Source organism: Epargyreus clarus, unplaced genomic scaffold, assembly GCF_041222505.1.
Source record: "Epargyreus clarus isolate Ecla_fem2 unplaced genomic scaffold, WU_Ecla_fem_2.2 ptg000031l, whole genome shotgun sequence".
Lineage (NCBI taxonomy): Eukaryota > Metazoa > Arthropoda > Insecta > Lepidoptera > Hesperiidae > Epargyreus > Epargyreus clarus.
Window position 1 is genome coordinate 8,473,922 of NW_027332236.1, and position 19,210 is coordinate 8,493,131.

The window sequence follows — 19,210 nt, forward strand, 5'->3', positions numbered from 1 at the left end:
AAGTCTATTGATTTGCCATTATCACATCAGAATCAAAATGAAGCGGTAAAATCGATTGAAGGCCAATTCCAATGCGAGTAATCACTGACACAAATGTCATTTTTCGCGCCGAAACGTCAAACGTCAGTCAGCCATTTTGTGGGACACGATTGGCGGGTGCCAGGGGTAGTTGTGCGATGTAGGTGTCGGGGTCGTGTTGTCTCTTTCCAACTCGTTATGTAATACGGAAACGAGCGAGCAGTGCTGGGTTGCGAGCAAGTTCCGCATGCGGGCACGCTCTGGGGGTAGCTATTGATTTTTCACGGAGTTTGCGGCAGTCGACCGTCAGGCCGGTGCCGAGCGCGAAAAACACATCTGTATCGCGCATCGCGACTCGAAAAATACATTCCACATTCAAAAATTAGTTTCGGAACGTTTTGAGTTTATCATATCGATTCACCGCGAATTAATTTGATTTTTTTGTGCAACTTTAGTGCTGGGAAAGGAATTTCGTAAGTGCTACATGTCTATTTTTTGTCATTGGACTCCATTTTAATCATTCTATGTAACATTTGTAGTTTTGTCATGCTTTTTTTGTGTTTCAATTAACTTGGCTGAATAGATGTGGTTATTTTTCTGTACTTTTTGTTTTAGCAGACTAGTCAGCTGATTGGCACACCCCATAAACGTCAAGCTAGTGATTGCACTCACACTATCATTATTGTAATTGGCATAAAATTCGAGGACATATGCTTATCGATTTTTAATTGAACTAGAATATATTTTCTTCACTCACCAATCGTTCGTTAACCGCATTTTGTTTATTCACCTTTGACCGCACTGTGTGATACACATTCATTTTTTTCTTTTAAAAAAACTTGTCACAGATTGCTTAATATTAGAGCACATCCGCACACACGTTTTTGTTAAAAATTTTGTGAAAATCAGATAATAAAAAATAAAATCCGTCCGCAATCAATAGCAAGTACATCAGACCGGAGACAGATCTCAAGACTAACCGGAGATGTCGTGGAGTCGTGACGTCATGGATCGTTAACACCATGACGTCACCCGTCCTCGAACCCCTAGTCCTCGGATTCATTAGATCAGCATGAGCAATTACTTTATATATTAAATTGTGGCCCCATTTACGACTATAGCGCTTAAGCACTCCGCCTACTAATCTGTAATGATTTATTAGTTACAATATTAAATATAGTATTCTACAAGAAATATAATTTAAAGGATAAATTTGGGCAGATTATATCAGATACTAGGTGTTAACACAAAGAAAAGTATCTTGACATATACCCAGGCAAATAAATTCCCTATCTTTAGGTCGTTAAAGTATAAAGCTACTATGGCAATTCCGGAAAAGTTGAAAATTTTCATCATAAATTTAGGACTGAAATGAAATGAACTGTGACTATGGTTCGCTATATGGCTCGACCGGCATTTCTAACGTGAAGCAGTTCTTGCTTTTGGGTGGAAAGGTGTGGATGCCAGCTAACTTCAACATAAGGCAACCATCTCAGCCTTAACCAGTGGCAAAGCATCTGTGATCTACTTTTTTTTATAATACATTAGTAGCAGACGAGCATGCAGTCCACCTGATGGTAAGTAGCTACTGCCGCCCATGGACATCTGTAATCAACCTCAGATAGAATTAGATATTCCTACCTGAGGTCGGCCACAGATGCGCCGCTACCCCTGAGAACTAAGCTGGAACACCTCGGAAAAGTCTGTCTCCCTTTCCACACCCTTCAAACCGGAACACAGCAGCGCCTAACACTGCTATTATTAGGTAGAAATAGGTGTGGTGGTGGTGCCGCCGAAGTCGAACCACAAAGGGTTCTACCACCTTCTTAACCATCGTTAGAAAAAAATAGTTATCAAAACTGTTTAAAGTCTTCTAAATCGCATTCGACCACCGAGGTGGAACATTGTGCACTTCCACGACCATTGTCTAGCGAAGAGGGTTTAGGCTCTTGCCTAAACCCCTCTCGCCCTGAAAGGAGAACCGTGCCCAGCAGCACAGTAATGGGTGGACGACGATATGCCACAATACATAGGTCTCACTGCTGGGTACTGGATATTTCCAAGAACTGGGGACGCTCCGAACGTACTTTGTTACGTTATAATATATATTCCAATTGACAATCTCATTACCATCCAAACTGCTTACAAATTCAGTCCTGGATGAATACATTTGTCCCTTCTATCCCTTATGTAAGGGTGTTATTGGATTGTTATTTGTTTTTTATCGTCTCAGGATACCGATAGTAATTGATATATCCGCGACTGTGCTTATTTTGGTTGTTAAATAAAATTTTAGATTGTCAAAGTGCACTGCCGCCCATGAACATCTGTAATCTAAGATAGTATTGAAATCCTACCTGAAGTTTGCAACATTAAGATATTATTACTAAAGAAGTTTTTAAGAGTGTAGTAAGGGAGACTTATCCGAGGTATTCCAGCTTAGTCTTCTGGAGTAGCGGCGCATTTGGAGTCGACCTCGGGTAGGAATTCTACACTTATCTGGGGTTGATCATAGATGTACATGGGCGGCAGTAGCCACTTACCATCAGGTGGACTGCATGCTCGTCTGCTACTCTTATATCATACAAAAAGGTTATTGCCCCCGTGAGGACTCAGTTGGAATACAAAGTATGTCTTTGTCCACTGCCATACCCTTCAAAACAAAACACAGCAGCACTTAACACAATTATATGGCGAAAAAATCGTGATGACTCCGAAGTCGAACAAGGAGACTTCTACTGCTTTTAAATCTATTTATGCCTTATAACTATATTGTAGCGCGAATGTGTTCCACTTTGAAGGTTGTGACAAGGCTGATACACTTCGAGGCATTTTGTCGTTAGCCTCTAGAGTTACAAGGTAACTGTGATCGATTACAAATAGGATTTATATTCTATGATTTTGTGGGTCGCACAATCCTTCGTGGCTCGACTCCGGAGGAACTACCGCCACACATATCTACCTAATAACAGCAGCGCTTAGCATTGCTGTGTTTTGGTTGAAAGGTGTGGTAAAGGAGGCATACTTTTCCAACGTTCCAGCTTAGTCCTCAGGGGGAGCGGGGCGTCTGTGACCACAGGAATGAATTTAATCCTATTTGGGGTTTATAACGGATGTCTACGGGTGGCAGTAGCGACTTACCATTAGGTCGACTGCATGGCCGTCTGCTACTCCTATATTATAAAAAAAATACAAATATGACCTTGTGACCGCTTATCATGAAAATCCAAAATTAAAACGAAATAATCAAATTCCGTAGGTCAAATATCACAATTTTAACCTCTTAACATAATGTGCAATATCAATTTTAAGCCACAAAATTTGTAAGTAGCTCTCACGAATTATAAAGGACAGTCCTTCTCATTATAAAGAAAAAGTTTTTATGAAGCCAAATTTGAGTAATAAAAGAATATGAAAATAATATCAAAGACCAAAATTAAACAGTCTTCAGAATCATTGTTAGCAATTCCAACTTTTATTTCAATTAGATTTCGTTTCTTTGTGTAATCAAAATGTCAACTGACATAAAAATATTCAGTTTGAAAATTCAATCTAGGTTTAACGTGGGAGTTTAAGTACAGTATACCTATTGTGTGTCCTTTCATCATTATTTTTAAAGCCAAGTTTTTATCCTGCTATAATAAGGTTTGAATGTCAAGGTACTTACACTTCCACGCTTATTTCTTTCGAGAAGTTGTTTTTTAACACGATTTTATTAGCTCGGGTTGTATCTATGTATGTAAGTATGTATGTACGTATGTATGTATGCATGTAACGAAATATTTGAGCTCAAATTTCACCCGTTTCGAGAATCAAGGTCCTCGAAGAAATTTTAAACTTTGCACACGTCTCAACGACCGATGTCAATGCACTAAAGACTTTAAAGGTGGTAGAACCCTTTGTGGTTCGACTCCGGCGGCACCACCGCCACACCTATTTCTACCTAATAACAGCAGTGTTAAGCGCTGCTGTGTTCCGGTTTGAAGGGTGTGGTAAGGGAGACAGACTTTTCCGAGGCGTTCCAGCTTAGTCCTCAGGGGTAGCGGCGCATCTGTGGCCGACCTCAGGTAAGAATATCTAATCCTATCTGGGGTTGATTACAGATGTCCATGGTAAGTGGCTACTGCCGTAGCCACTTACCATCAGGTGGACTGCATGCTCGTCTGCTACTCTTATATTATAAAAAAAAAAAAAAAAAACTTTACTGCAGTTTATAACTATTAAAATATCAAGCACCCACACTTTTTACTCTGAATTGAAAGTCTTTACTTTGAAACTCTTTGTCATTAAAAATGATTTCTAGTTTCTAAGCGAGATCGAGAGCTAGTTCTAGATTAGCAATAAAAGCGTGATTTTTTAGTTTTTTTAACTTATTTATTTTATTTTTAAAGGAGACGAGCATGCAATAATGGTAAGTGACTACTACCGCCCATGGGCATCTGTAATCAACCCCAGATAAGATTATTATTCTCACGTGAGGTCGGCCTCAAATGTGCCGCTACCCCTGATTGAGCTGGAATGCTTAAGTTCTTATTTACATGATTTTAGACATATCATCGGATAGTTCTTGCATTTTGGTTAACGTATCTGTTATCGGCTTCAGGTAGAACCCTGTTCTATATATTATCTCTATACATCTGTTTCACTTCTTACAACAGGGGGAACGAATCGCACCCTGAGCATATCAGCAATGAATATCTACTAAAACTAACTTTACAATAGTTATGGGAATGTATTTTTAACTAGCTTTTTTGTAACAAGGACATAAGTACCATGAACTGTTTGAAAAACAGAAATAGGTGTGATCATAGGATAGTGATGTGAAGATAACCTTAACAATCACAAATACAATTATTTATCCTAAAAATACAAAAAAATAAAATTAAATATTTATAAATAATTTATATAGTAAAAGTAAATATTTATTAAATAATTTATTTTTAAAGATTAAGGGTTATTTTAAAAAAAAATCTATGTGAGATTCAAAGAGATCCTAAACATAATTAGTAAGACATTCAAATTAGGACGAAAATAGGCCTCCTTAAGTAACCATGTAAGGTAAAGTAAAGTAAAGTAAAATGTAAGGTAATATTAACGTTACCTTATTTTATGGTGAGATTACCAATCTTATCAGATCTTTACATTAATTAACTCGTAGCTCCATCTTCCAGATTAAAGGAGAGAGCTGGATCTAGACCACTAATTTATCAACGCTGATGCCAGCGATCCTTACTGATTAGTAGCTTGATACTATATAACGATACGGACCACCACAGCGATATTCTAGGGGTAGAAACTCTAGCTACACTGTATCACACTTGGGATCTTAAGTTTAAATTCCATACTTATGATTTATAATTACATAAGAAAACAAACACATTACCATCCGGTAGAACAATATAAACAACTCAGCTCATTACTTCAGAAAATAAATTACAAAAATACATATTAACAAGCCTCCTAAATATTCTCAGAGTGAATTTTATTTTCTGTTAAATAAACTTACATAAGATGCATCTCGTAAATGCATATCAATTTCAATTTGCAATTCTATGACCCAACTGAACGTATTTACGACGACGCGACGCTTCCACGTCGATAAACTGATTAGGGCATTCCAAGAAAAAGTAGTACTTTTTTCTATAAATCTAGTATATTTTGAAGAATTTTTACGTCTAGCATAACTTAGTTTGCGTTGTAATGGAGATAATTCTATCTCCATTCGGAGATTCGAGTGTTTGCATAAGGTACTTGACTTTTTAATAGTAATAGATTTTTAATTCTTCGTTATTTTTCACTCGATCTCTCATACAATTTTCAAACGTTCGGTCTCCGAAGTATAAGTTTTTGATATAATGTATTTCTGGTGACTAAAAATGTCGTAACTTGCATCAAGTTTTCAAAAGTGTCATTCAAAAGAAATTTCATTGTATTCGATTGAAAAGCCCATACAACAATAACAATAACATACAACAACAATCTCGCAATATCGTCTTCATTTTAAGTTCCATTTAATACGTTATTCCAAATTCGAATGTAAGATGCATTTTGGAAATGCATATCAATTTCAATTTGCAATTCTATGACGCAACTGGACGTATTTACGACGACACGACGCGACGCTGCGCTTCGACGTCGATAAAGTGATTAGGGAGTTCCAAGAAAAAGTATTACTACATCTGTAGTATATCTATAAGTTTAGTATAACTTCAGTTTGCAATGGAATCGCGATTGGAGTGTATTTCCCTATTACACGTGCTCTGCAGTAGGATGTAATACATAATCGCAATTTGCTATAGGTTTAAAGTAAAACACTTCGTGTTCAAATCCGAATGTAACTCTGGCCTGTCTATTTCTGTTTTGTAATAGGACTAATAAATTAAAAAGAATTTGAAGATCCACGAGTCACAGCGGTCACCATGCTATCTGACAGGCAGTGTGTCCAGAGTTCGATATTTAAATGATGAATTAGATTTGTGTTTTGAGTCTACGTGGTTTTTTTTTCAGATAAAAACGAATATACAGATTGGTTGCTATATACCTACTATATATGAAATGCTTTTAATTCTAAACTCTACAAAAAATTTAAAAAAAATATTTTTCACATATAGGTACTTGCTACGATAACACGTAATAAAAATAAATATTCGTCATTCCCGATTTAGGTACAGTTAACTCCATTAATGAAATCAAATGCAATAGTCGCAAGTGTAAACACAACCTAAAATGTAGTCTAACTGCACTCAATAGCAGTTGAAGAGCCACAGTGAAACTTCGCATCGATGCAACTTTCCCGACGTTAACGTTTGCAACCAATTCAATTATTTCCCTCGCAAACTCCTGATTCGATATCCGATATTTAATATTGAATGATTGTACAAGTAGATAGTACAGAGCTGCTAGATTTGTCGGTATGGGATAGATTTGTCGGTATGGGATTTTGATCAAGAAAATGTTGATCAACTATGGTTTCCATTAAACCTTTAATCTGTTTACATTATCTTGTTTAAAACCAATGTATTTTTTAGATTTTATTTTGAAAACTTACGATAATTTATTTTCCTTATGACGTATAAATATAATATTTATCATCATATACTTGCTTTGGTTTTACTTTATGAGATATTTTGAGCAAAAAATGTGACTAGACTATTTCTTTTGATGTGAAACATCTATAGCCGCACGTAAAACCGATTTCTGGCGTGGCGACGCATGACGCGTCGCCACGCTATACGATGGTATATATATACAGTCTATATACAGTAGTGTGTACGGTGTGGCGACGCGTCGCCATGCGGATCATAATATTTTATTTTATCATTATGACATATTTAGTTCCTATCACAATAATTATGTTCTTTTCTGCATATTACTTTTACAAAATAATGTCGATGTTTCACATCTGCCAGGCGTCCCGTGACGGCTCACATTTTTTTCTAACGATGATACGATTATTGTTACATTATTGATAATAAAATTATGCATTGTGTTTATGCATGCGTGGTAAGGGAGACATCATTTTCTGATGCATTTCAGTTAAGTACTCAAGGGCGCATCTGTGGCTAACCTCAGGTAGGAATGTCTAGTCCTATCTGGAGTTACATGCAACAGGTAGACTACATGCTTGTCTGCTATACCTATATTATAAAAAACGCTCGTGTATATTTGAAGTCTGCAAGATAACTCGTGACAAAGGATTAGCCTCAGAAAACCCGGGTAAAACAATAACACAGGCTAATAAATTACGATTTCATTGCTTTATAAGTCGCTAGTGTGTAAACGACCTAAGACGATAAATGTACATTGAGTTAGCGGACCGCTGAAACTTTATTGCTGGGCTGGGAACTAGTTTTCAGACATCGACAATTGCGAGAAACTCAATTTATGGACCTAACGGACTTAAGATTGAATTTCTTTGTAGTGGAAGTAATATGTAGGGTACATGCCAAGTGTAATTGCTACAGCCAATGGAATTTGTAATTATGTTGTATTAAATCTATTAAGTACTGCCCCACTATTAGCCACGGGTCTCTTCAAGGTTAAGTCCACCGAGTTGACCAACCAACCAACTACCATGGGAATCGGTTTTTCATCGTCATTTATTCGTTATTTTTCACAAAGTAATTTAATCCAAAGTCTCTGTCCAACTCTTTCCAAGTATAAATTGTAGTTTCAAGAAAATTGTGGTGCCTAACCAAAACCCTGAAGTTGTGATGGTTGCAAACCGAAATTCTGGCCAGTAATTTAGAAACACCTTGAGCTCCCTAAGAAGAGGCCTAACGACATTTTTTTTCGGTCTTCTGGTATGATAATTATTAGAGATGCGCCGAATAGTGGTTTCACCGAATAACCGAATACCGAATAATACTCGGTTTAACCTTTACCGAACCGAATATTCGGCCGAATTATTCGATTTCTTACATAAATCACACATAAATCTTACATTTGAAGTTTTGTGTTTTATTCCTGTACCATGTCGTGTACACAAGAAAATAGAAATATTCGAACCGAATATATTCGGCACCAAAACCGAATAATTCGGCCGAATACAAATAGCAAAAAAGATGCCGTATACGCCGAATACCGAATACCGAATCTCTAATAATTATATATTTCTAATAACAAAGACTTGTCGTAACTATCGCTAAGATTTCAAAAGTGTGAAGAGCATCATGTCCACTTTTCTTGAGCAACATTTGAAAGAAACTTCATTGTATTGAATTGAAAAGACTATAAATAGAAGAACAACTTTGCAATAGCGTCTTCACATTAAGTTCCATTTAATATGTTATTCAAAATCTGAATAGTCTGTTCAATTTTAAGGGTTAAAACCAAGTAGTACTCTTTTAAATTTCCTTATTTAAATGGTAAAGTGAATTGAATTTTAAAATTGAAATGTCATAATAACATTGTTTTAAAAACTTTTCAATGTGGACAGTAAAATTCTTTCTTTTTCACCAATTTCAATCTCGCTATTGTCATTAATGGAAATAATGAATTTCCATTACATTTTATTTAACTTATTTTAAAAGGTTTCTGCCATTTTATTCTACGATATTAGTTATAACTACAATACAAACACGATATTCATTACTATTTTTTATGTCAGTAGTATAGTTTTCACAATTGTGGTCTACCACGCTGAACGTATCGCAGTTCCTAGAGTTCTAGTCTAGATCAGTCTAGCCATCCATCCTAATTCCATTAGTTGACAATTGCTGACGCTAGATGCTACTCCAATCAATCCTGTTCCTTCTGTCCCATTTTTGGATGTGATCTTCTTTTGTCAAAGTATCTTCCCAAGGATATTTTCATAGATAATTTTAAACCATTAAACCATTAACCAAGGTGTTACTCTATTTCTGAATTCATCTATTTCAGGTATTTCTTATTAGTCTAGTCTGGGAACAACCGACACTCCTTTATTGTAGACTTGATCCCTATTTCAGACAATTTTTTGTATCCTGATCACTTTAAATCCCATGGACTGTTAGTTCCCAAAGCTGCTTTTTTTACTTAGTAACAAAAAAATAGTGTTCACTGTATATTTGTAAAGTACCTCACCGTAACACGTCATAAGAAATAACGAAATGTAACAATAGAAGGTTGACAAAATCTGCGCTATCATTCCCGAACCGCCGCGACACTGCCTCTCAGGGGATCTTAAGTTCAAGTTAACGCTTCGTGTGATATACTAGTTCCGACCCCGACTTCATGCGCGTAGATTTTAGATTATGAAAATATGGCCATATAGTTTGGTATTCAGTAAAGTACCAGTGTATACCAATTTCATGACCATGGAATGATCATTTAGTGGCAAGTTTATAGCAAAGCAGATAACGCGAATATATTATCCATTTTAAAATAATAATTATATATTATTTGAGAATGGATAATATAATTATTCATCATATTAATGTTCTTAGTAATTTTTAAACGTTGATATGCTACAGCGCCTCCTAAAAGCGAGTCATAAAAATAGGTTAAAAAACCTTTTTATTTAAATATTTCTCGAATATGCGAATTTTCATGCGAATCGATCACATGGTGTTGAAGTTAAGAGGTTGCGCATTCCTAGCCACCTCATCTATTTTTATAAACTAGACAAATTTTGCTGTTCTTAAGAACTACTACCCTAAAAAGCCTATTACGTACAGTGACTCTTTATTCATGCAACCATTTTCAAGAAAAGGCAAGCAAGAAAATGATATGTAAGCAAAGAATATAATATTATAAGTACACGATAGAAAATCTGCGCTGTCATCTCGGAGAATCGCAACCTCCGGAGATGTCAAGATGAAATTTGCATCTCGTTTTTCTGTATATTAATCTCGGTTGACGGATCTAGGTTATTTGGTTCGTCGGCGGTTTTGTGAATGATAGAATTAAAGCATACATTACGAGATCATATTATGAAATGGATATAAGTTTTTGTAAGTTTGAAGTTATTGTATTCAAACTTTATTTTAAGAAGTTAAGTTTCGTTAAATGTGCGTGCTTGCGTTGAATATTAATGAACCAGTACCGATACCAATAATGAAAAATTCTCATTTTATACTAATGTTAAATAAACCATAAAAGGGTTTCTACTCTAGATTTCCCTGTATCGTGGGTGCTATGGACACACAGAGACAAATACACAAACACCCAGACCCAGAAACAGAAACTTAAATTCATACAGATTCTCTTTATTCATCTAATCATTTTCAAGAAAAGGCAAGCAAGAAAATGATATGTAAGCAAAGAATATTATATTATAAGTACACGATAGAAAATCTGCGCTGTCATCTCGGAGAACCAACCTCCGGAGATGTCAAGATGAAATTTGCATCTCGTTTTTCTGTATATTAATCTCGGTTGACGGATCTAGGTTCTTTGGTTAGTCGGCATTTTTGTGAAAGATAGAATTAAAGCATACATTGCGAAAGCATATTATGAAATGAATATAATTTTTTGTACGTTTGAAGTTATTGTATTCAAAATTTATTAGAAGAAATTTAGGTTCGCTATGATGAATCAATACCTATATCAGTCATAAAAAGTACTCATGAATACTAATTTTAAATGAAGGAAAAGCCACAAAAAAACTTTTTGTACAAGTATTACACTACTGTAACGTCTTTATGTGGGACTTAAAAGTACTTTTTTTTACTTGTAGCCATTACAACTTTATTCTCAAACAGAGAGAGGCTATTGATCAACGTCAGGTTCGACTCCTGTCTTAATTATAATTTGATTTTATTGATGACGTCACGAGAAGCATTTGTGACAATTATTAATAATCAATCTATCCAATGTTTTTCCTACCAAAGATCGAGAATTACTTTACAATAGAAATTTTTAAACTTCGATCTTTAATGGATCGAGTATCAATAATGGGTGTTAGTCAGTTGCAAATTTGTAACTTGGCTGCAACCTTTATATGTCCCACTGCTGTGATCCCACAGAATTTTCTTTCCCGAAGCACGGAACTGTTATTGACAGACAGTAAAGGCATTTAACATTTAGCGTACACTTAACTCCTATACCTGACGTTGCTTAACTTTGAACATCCATATAAGCAGTTACACATACCTACATACTTCGTATACCCCATGACTTACATAAAAACACACTCCTACTACCAACATTTCCTTGAATACGAGCCCTAAAATGTTCAATCCAGGCAGCACTAAATCGTTTTGACCCTCAATGTTAAGAAAAGCGCCAGTTTAACGCCCACGTCTTCAAGATTTTGGATGGTTCTTTAGAAAACTTGCCGAAATGGAACGTTAAAGGGCTTACGTACAAAAAGAAAAAATATTGTATAAACGAATTTTAGACACGAGTTAAAACTAAGGTGGTTTTTTGGCCTGAATAAGTCAGTATTTTTAAGTCAGATGTTAGGTTTCCTGCTAGAGATATTTGATGAGAAAAGGAGTTGTCAATGAAATGGTTGCTTGTGTTCTTTTAGTATATATTTTTTGTGACAGGAAAGAGCTTATAATCGCAAATGGTCATAATGTACCAATTACAATTATTTAAAAGTTATCAGTATTACCGTCCTATACTTAGTTAATTGCATTTTTTTGGCTAATCGAGAAACGAATAAAAGGGATATGTTAAAAGAGATAAATGACAATGGCTTGTTTGCTGTGTGTGTGTGCGTTTCTTTTTTACTCTGAGTCTTATTACTCCATAAATATAATCAAAATATTAGGTTCTTACACACAAACACAGAGCAGCAAAAGTTGCCAAATAAACATGTCCTGCCGATCTCAGCTCAACTTGGCGCGACCACTGCCGTGCCTAAATCACAGTCTACGATCTCTAATTCATACAACATTCGCAACAAACTAAGTACTTTACGAAGAACTTTTGAACGATAAACAAGTTCCTCGAATCGAGGCATTTGGCTCGCGTCCATAAAGAAACTGAATGCATTTTTAAGGTTCCCCACCCAAATGGTAAAAACGGAACCCTATTTTTCCACTGTCTGTATGTCTGTCTATCTCTGTCTGTCATAGGGCTCTAACTCCTGAGCCATAATAGATAAACACTTCATTTTTTATGTGTCATGAGCTTTTGCCCGTGGCTTCGCTCGCGTTACGAAGTAATATTTTCATCCCCTATTTTATCCCCTTGGGGGTAGAATTGTACAAAATCCTTTCTTAGCGGATGCCTACGTCATAACATCTACCTGCATGAAAATTTCAGCCCGATCCGTCCAGTGGTTTGGGCTGTGCGTTGATAGATCACTATGTCAGTCAGTTACCTTTGAGTTATATATATTTAGAAGATGTAAGAAATATGTTATATTTCTGTGTTCACAAATTTATAAATGAAAATAATAGTAATAAAAAAACAAAAAATAAAGAAAGTTGAAAATAAATGTGGGTTGCCATACAATAAACCGCTATTTTTCGACGTTTTTCGCTATACCGATTGAACCGTAATATATGGACAGTTCAAATTGACACAATTCATGTACTTTAATAGCTGCTACAATAAAAATACTAAAAATAATAAAAACCCGAAAATTATGGTACGGAACACTCGGTACGAGTTCAACTTGCACTTGGCCAATTATTATACTATTTTTGTAATACGAGCTATTTCGGATAGACACTACTAGTCTACTACATCGTGATTTTAATGGAAATTGGCCAAAGCTCGCAAAAATGCAAATGCAAATGTTATGTACAAATGGAATTGGTCATTCATTTTGAAGACGGACTTGCGGGCTTGGTTTTATAATTTTTGCTTTATGTCGTCATATTTCTCTCATGTAATGTTCCTTCGCTGGTCGGGTTATTAACGCCATAGTGAAATAGGGTGGGATGCTTAAAGTTAGCGAAGCGTTGGCGACTCCTCTGGTGTTACATATGTCCATAGCCGACGGTGACTGTGTTCCACTAGGTAGCCCGTCTGCCTTATCGTTAGTCATACATATTAAAAACAATGTTTGCCACACCCTCATTGTTGTGTGCAGTTAATATAACAATTAGTAATAATTACAATGACAAAAAACCAACTGTATAAAATTACCTAAAAAGAGAAGTAAGGCTACATTACTTCTGTTTTTAGTTCTCTTTTCTTACGTTACGCTGACAATTTAGACAATCCAACGACGTCTCATATGGTAAATCCGTTAAGCAGTTTAGGGTGTAAATCTTGCCGAAGAATGTTATTTGACTAACATTACCCTCCGCAATCCGTCAAAAATAACTTGAGCTCAAAATTGTATGTCTAAACGTAACGATTTACCTGTGCATTGTTTGTTTATCATTGTTACAGTTTTTTTTAAGTAGAATACAACTCACTTAGACCTTTCACTTATAAATAGTCCAAAGATTTAAATAAGCTTTGAATAAACTCAGCTTCGTGAATCAAGGCACTTTTAAAGTGGCAATTCTATCCATTTAATTCTGAGTCGGCTCATTATGAAATACTTTGTAAGAAAATCTACGGCTTTGGTAAACTGAAACCTGTGCTTGGTTATTTAAAATTTTAAATGTGGAAGGTTCCTCCTATATGAAAGAATGAATATTCGTAATATTTGTTATGTTGATTATTCTAGATGGACTTATTCAAAAAATATATGAGATTGAAGCAGATGAGGCATGCATGCAGTCCATGATAGGAACTGATACTACTGCCTCCTTTTTTTGACAGGGAAACCCTGCATGGGTTCCTCTCATCTGTATGGGTAGCGGTGAGGATATACCGGGCTCCTACTGGATAAAAGCCGACGGTGTTTCTCTGGACATACTTTGTCGGGACCACGGGTACGCTAATAGCACTCGTCCGTGGTTCCGACTCCGTTTGCTCGCATCTAGTCCATCTCAGTTAAATATAGAAGTGCTACTCGATCCTGTAGTTTGCAACTTTGCCACCTCACGGTTTGTTGGTTTGATGAAGGGCACTTCCGTGTCATCTTCCAGAGACTACTACTTTCTCCTGTAGCCGATTAGAAATATATTGCCATCTACAAAAAGGTTCCACAAATGTTCTTGCACTTAAGTAAAAAATAAAATATGTGTCTACAAAGCTTGGGTCTTTACCAAAATTAACACCATTTATCACTAAGTAAGAATTAAAGCAAATAAAACCAATTAATATTAATTCTGACCTTTGACCTTTGAGGCACTTGTGAGAGAATCGAGATAAATTATTTATTTACGCCCACGAGTCAGCTATTTTCGACTATCCTCTAGGCTTAGCGAAATTATTTTATTAGAGGGATATACATAAAACAGTACTACATAATACTATTTATTAATAAAAATTACGAGAAAATATATTGTGGTGAGTCTTAGAATATTGAAAACATTTTGAAAATTAAATCGAAGATGTAAAGCTTCGTCAGCCACGTTAAGCCATTGATTTTTATTGTTTTATATTACGTCTTAATCCTAAGGACACAGAGGAAACACCCCGGGATCTCAAAAAGAACGCACCGGTGTTTCCCTTGCGTGGTGCCCCTTTGGCTCTCCTCAGGGCAAGTACCCCTCATATGTCAAATACCCATAAGTCAACAACCACGACGACTTGTAACCACAACAAGTTGTCGTCATCCCAGAATCACAAATAGTGAGCGGTTAGAGCCCCTACTCATGATCGCTAGTGACTCCAAAGGTCCACAAAGCGAAGGAAGACTACTAGGCTACTAGGCTGAGAATAACCACCTCTACTGAGAAGTTCATTTACCTACTCTTACTACATGTAGGGCTTCTGGATTTGACGAAAACCAAGGATTCCCTATAAATAACTTGATTGATTACCCAAAGTTTGAGATAGTGACACTTACTGCGTGGGAGACCGATTTCATATCACTTATGATATTCATATCAGTAGATCATTATATAAGGATTTTAAGAAAACGATGTAGCGTAAAGCTCGCTAAAGGTACTTACCTAAAGGTACGTACCTTAATATTGAATCTTATGAGCACTTGAGTTTAAAAAATTGAGTAAAAGCCCTATTTGAAATTGGCCACAGTCACGTCACTACTCCTGAGATCTGCCCCTGAGAGATGCCCCTGAAATCAAGGTCCTTTGATGTTCTAATCAAGTGGATTCCGACAAAATACTGTCCCCGTAGTAAAATATCAAACGAGTATAAGTATAAGTATAATAAAATAATTTTAATCAATTCGTTTTAAAATGAAGTAAAAATACCTACTTCTAACGTCTAAATTTATAATATAGGAGTAGCATATAGTCCACGAGATGGGAAGTCGTCACTGCCGCCCTGGACATCTGTAATCAACCCCAGATAGGATTCAAACTTCCTACCTGAGATCGGCCACAGATGTGCCGCTATCCCTCAGGACTAAGCTGGAATGTCTCGAAAAGTATGTCTCCTTTCAAACCACATCCTTCAAACCAGAACACATCAGCACTAAACACTGCTCTTATTAGGCAGAAATAGGTGTGGCGGGATCAAACCACAAAAGGTTCTACCACCCTTACCTTTTCAAGCTTAAACACAGCAGCACTTAACACTGCTGTTATTTTGCAGAAATAGATATACCGACACACAGTCGAACCAATAAAGTCTACCTTAAAAAGCAATCTCAAAATCAAACAAATCGTTTTCCAAACCCACAAAATTACCGAAATAATTCAGGGTCAGAACCATTCGAATGTTACAATCCATTAATATTTGATCCAATTCTTCAGATAGATTAACCAGAGAACCCTCATCAGGGCGATCCGTCAGGTGACACGGTCAATTTGAGAGCCTATTTATTGTAACAGTTCCAAGTAACAGCCGATATTTTCCTATAGTGGAACTTGCGGAGGTCAAATTGTTTTAGAGATTTAAGAATATGTTATGTTGAAAATATGTGGTATATTTTTTCATTTATGATGTAGTAAAGATTTCTTATCGCTTTGATGCATGAATAAATTGAAGGTAGTATAATTCCTCGTGGTTCAACTGAAGCGTCTCCACCATACCTATTGCTGCGTTATAACAGCAGTGTTAAGCACTGCTGTGTTCTGGTTTGAAGGATGTTCTAATGTTGAGTTTATGCACTGCATTTTAACTTAGTCCTCACTAAGATAGTAGAGCTTCTGTAGCCGTCCACAAGTAGGATTCTAATCCTATCAAGGGTTAATTATAAATGGCCTTGTGAAGCAGTAAACACTTGTCATCCAGGTGGAGATTCTATATTAAAAAAAAAAACTAATTATTGATTATATTAATAACTGTATTACAGTAAGAATTTTGTGCCACATTTTAAAAGCAACTAAACTAAATTGAAATGGCTAAGAAATGCTTAAAAACCTATAAACCAGTTAATTCCATGGGTAGTTTTAAACCGTTTAAAACTTATTAAAATTGCTAGAAGCCGAGAGAAAGTCCCGGTGGAAAAAGTGTCGGAAAAAATAATAGCGCATTTTTCTAAATGAGAGGTCCAAGTAACAATACAGTCAAGGCCGAGCTTAATTAAAACAGTGGCTATTGTTCCATATTTTTATACTCTACATAGAGTCGCGCCTGGATTTCTTTAAAACGTAGCGTATTAAATTTTACGTCCTTGTCGCAGGTCACTTTTTGCAACTTGGTTTGAAAATTTGAGCTGTAAAATAGATTTAGTAACTTCACAACTTGTTAAGAGATGGCCTTAGACAAATCTGAATCACGCTATAGAAGTTTTTGTAAGTGCCCTCTTTCAGACCCTGCGATATTAGAGATCTTTTGGTGTTGTAAATGTCAAGATGACAGCACCTAATTTTAATTAAATCCTTACTAATATTATAAATCCGAAAGTAACTCTGTCTGTCTGTCTGTCTGTCTGGTTGTCTCTTCTTCACGCCCAAACCACTGAACCGATTTTAATGAAATTTTGTGCAAAGATAGTCTGAGACCCGAGAAAGGACATAGGATAGTTTTTATCCCGGAAATCCCACGGGAACTAGGGATGGCGATCTAAGATCGATTAATCGGAGAATCGATCTTTTGGACCCAAAACATCGATTATTTTAATCGATATTAGTAGGGATTGAATCGTAAACTATGCATTTGATCAAGTGATGATCTTTAGCAAAGTTGAAGGTACGAATTTTCAGTTTTATGTATGTTAGTATGTTATATTATTTTCTTTTAAACGCGGGCGAAGCCGCGGGCAATAACTAGTAGCCTATATGCGTTATAGAAAGTTTTAAAGGCTTAAGTTCTTTGGAGAGCTAGTTAACTCATCAGTCACAGTAATAATTAAAGCTCGTCATAGATCCTATGGATTATCTAAAAGTTTACCGAATCTTTTAAATATGGGTTGCCATTCTGACGTTTTTACATCAAACCGCACTGGAACAATGTAACTTGCCGTAAAACGTAATGTATATTCCATTCGTATGTATTAGGCAGTGATAGCCTAGTATTTAAGATACTCGGCCTCTCGATCGAGGGGTCCGAGGTTTAAATCCCAGGCACGCACCTCTGATTTTTCAAAGTTATGTGCGTATTAGAAATAATGATCACTTGCTAAACGGTGAAGTGAAACATCGTGAGGAAACCTGCATACCTGAGATTTATAAAAAAAAAAGAAATCTCGAAGGTACGTGAAGTCTACCAATACGCACTTGGCCAGCGCGGTGGACTACGGCCTAATCCTTCTCATTATGAGAGGAGACCCGTGCCCAGCAGTGGGACAGTAATGGGTTGATGATGATGATTCCTATGTATTATCATATTCCATGTTTTTCCCAATTATAAGAGACATGTATCCAGCGGTGAGACATACAAAGTGTTAAACTTACATTTTCACGCACAAACATACAAAAATGGCTTAATTAATCCTCGTCTGACACGAACGAGCAGAGACACGAGTGTAACACATAAGAGGCTGGAGTGCAGGCCACAGACACAGTGTCGGGAGCAATGACCGCTATGTTTTTGTTTTACTAAAATGTGTGTATAGCGGGTATTTAAAAAGTAGTATTTAAGAAATATACTTTATGTTTATTTACTAAAAAAATATTATTAATGCCTTACTTTTTCGTCAATGACTGTCGATATGTCCCAGTGCTGGGCACGAGTCCCACCAACATGGGAATGCCCCAACATACTTCTTCAATGTGAATTGGTGGTAAGTCTCATTACTAATAAGTAATAAAATTAATTAACATAAATGCATAAAGCATTATTATTTTTTTATAATATAGGAGTAGCAGACGCGCATGCAGTCCACCTAATGGTAAGTGGCTACTGCCGCCCATGGACATCTGTAATCAACACCAGATAGGAGTAAACATTCCTACCTGAGCTCGGCCACAGATGCGCCGCTACCCCTGAGGACTAAGCTGAAACGCCTCGGAAAATTATGTCTACCTTAGCACACTCTTCAAAGCGGAACACAGCAGCTCTAACACTGCTGTTATTAGGCAGAAATAGGTGTGGCGGTGGTGCCACCGGATTCGAACCACAAAGGGTTCTACCACCTTCAAAAAAAAATAAAAAAATACGGTTACATGATAATTTATGATATTATATTTTTTATCTATATCAATATTTATTTTATAACAGTACATTTTTTGGTATACATATGTGGTTATTCACGAAGCATTTTAAAGAATTCGTAGTACGAGTATTTGTTACAGCAACACATACATAATGAATTAAAAAAAAACGTGAAACCACAGATTTTCTTTTCTTTTACAAATTAAATTGTTAGTCTGTCTGATGACCAACTGACAAAGCTCCA

At 36.2% G+C, this 19,210-nt stretch overlaps 1 protein-coding gene across 4 annotated transcripts in view; it reads left to right on the forward strand.

The window, feature by feature from the left end:
* The first annotated feature begins 281 nt into the window (after positions 1-281).
* LOC140754677 (uncharacterized) overlaps positions 282-19,210 on the forward strand; it is a 126,909-nt gene continuing 107,980 nt past the window's right edge. For 3 of the 4 annotated variants that reach the window (XM_073089711.1, XM_073089717.1, XM_073089713.1), the window contains exon 1: positions 282-491. The gene's annotated coding sequence lies outside the window, so the exon portion shown is untranslated. The remainder of the gene's footprint in view (positions 492-19,210) is intronic. The other variant, XM_073089716.1, reaches the window with a different exon arrangement.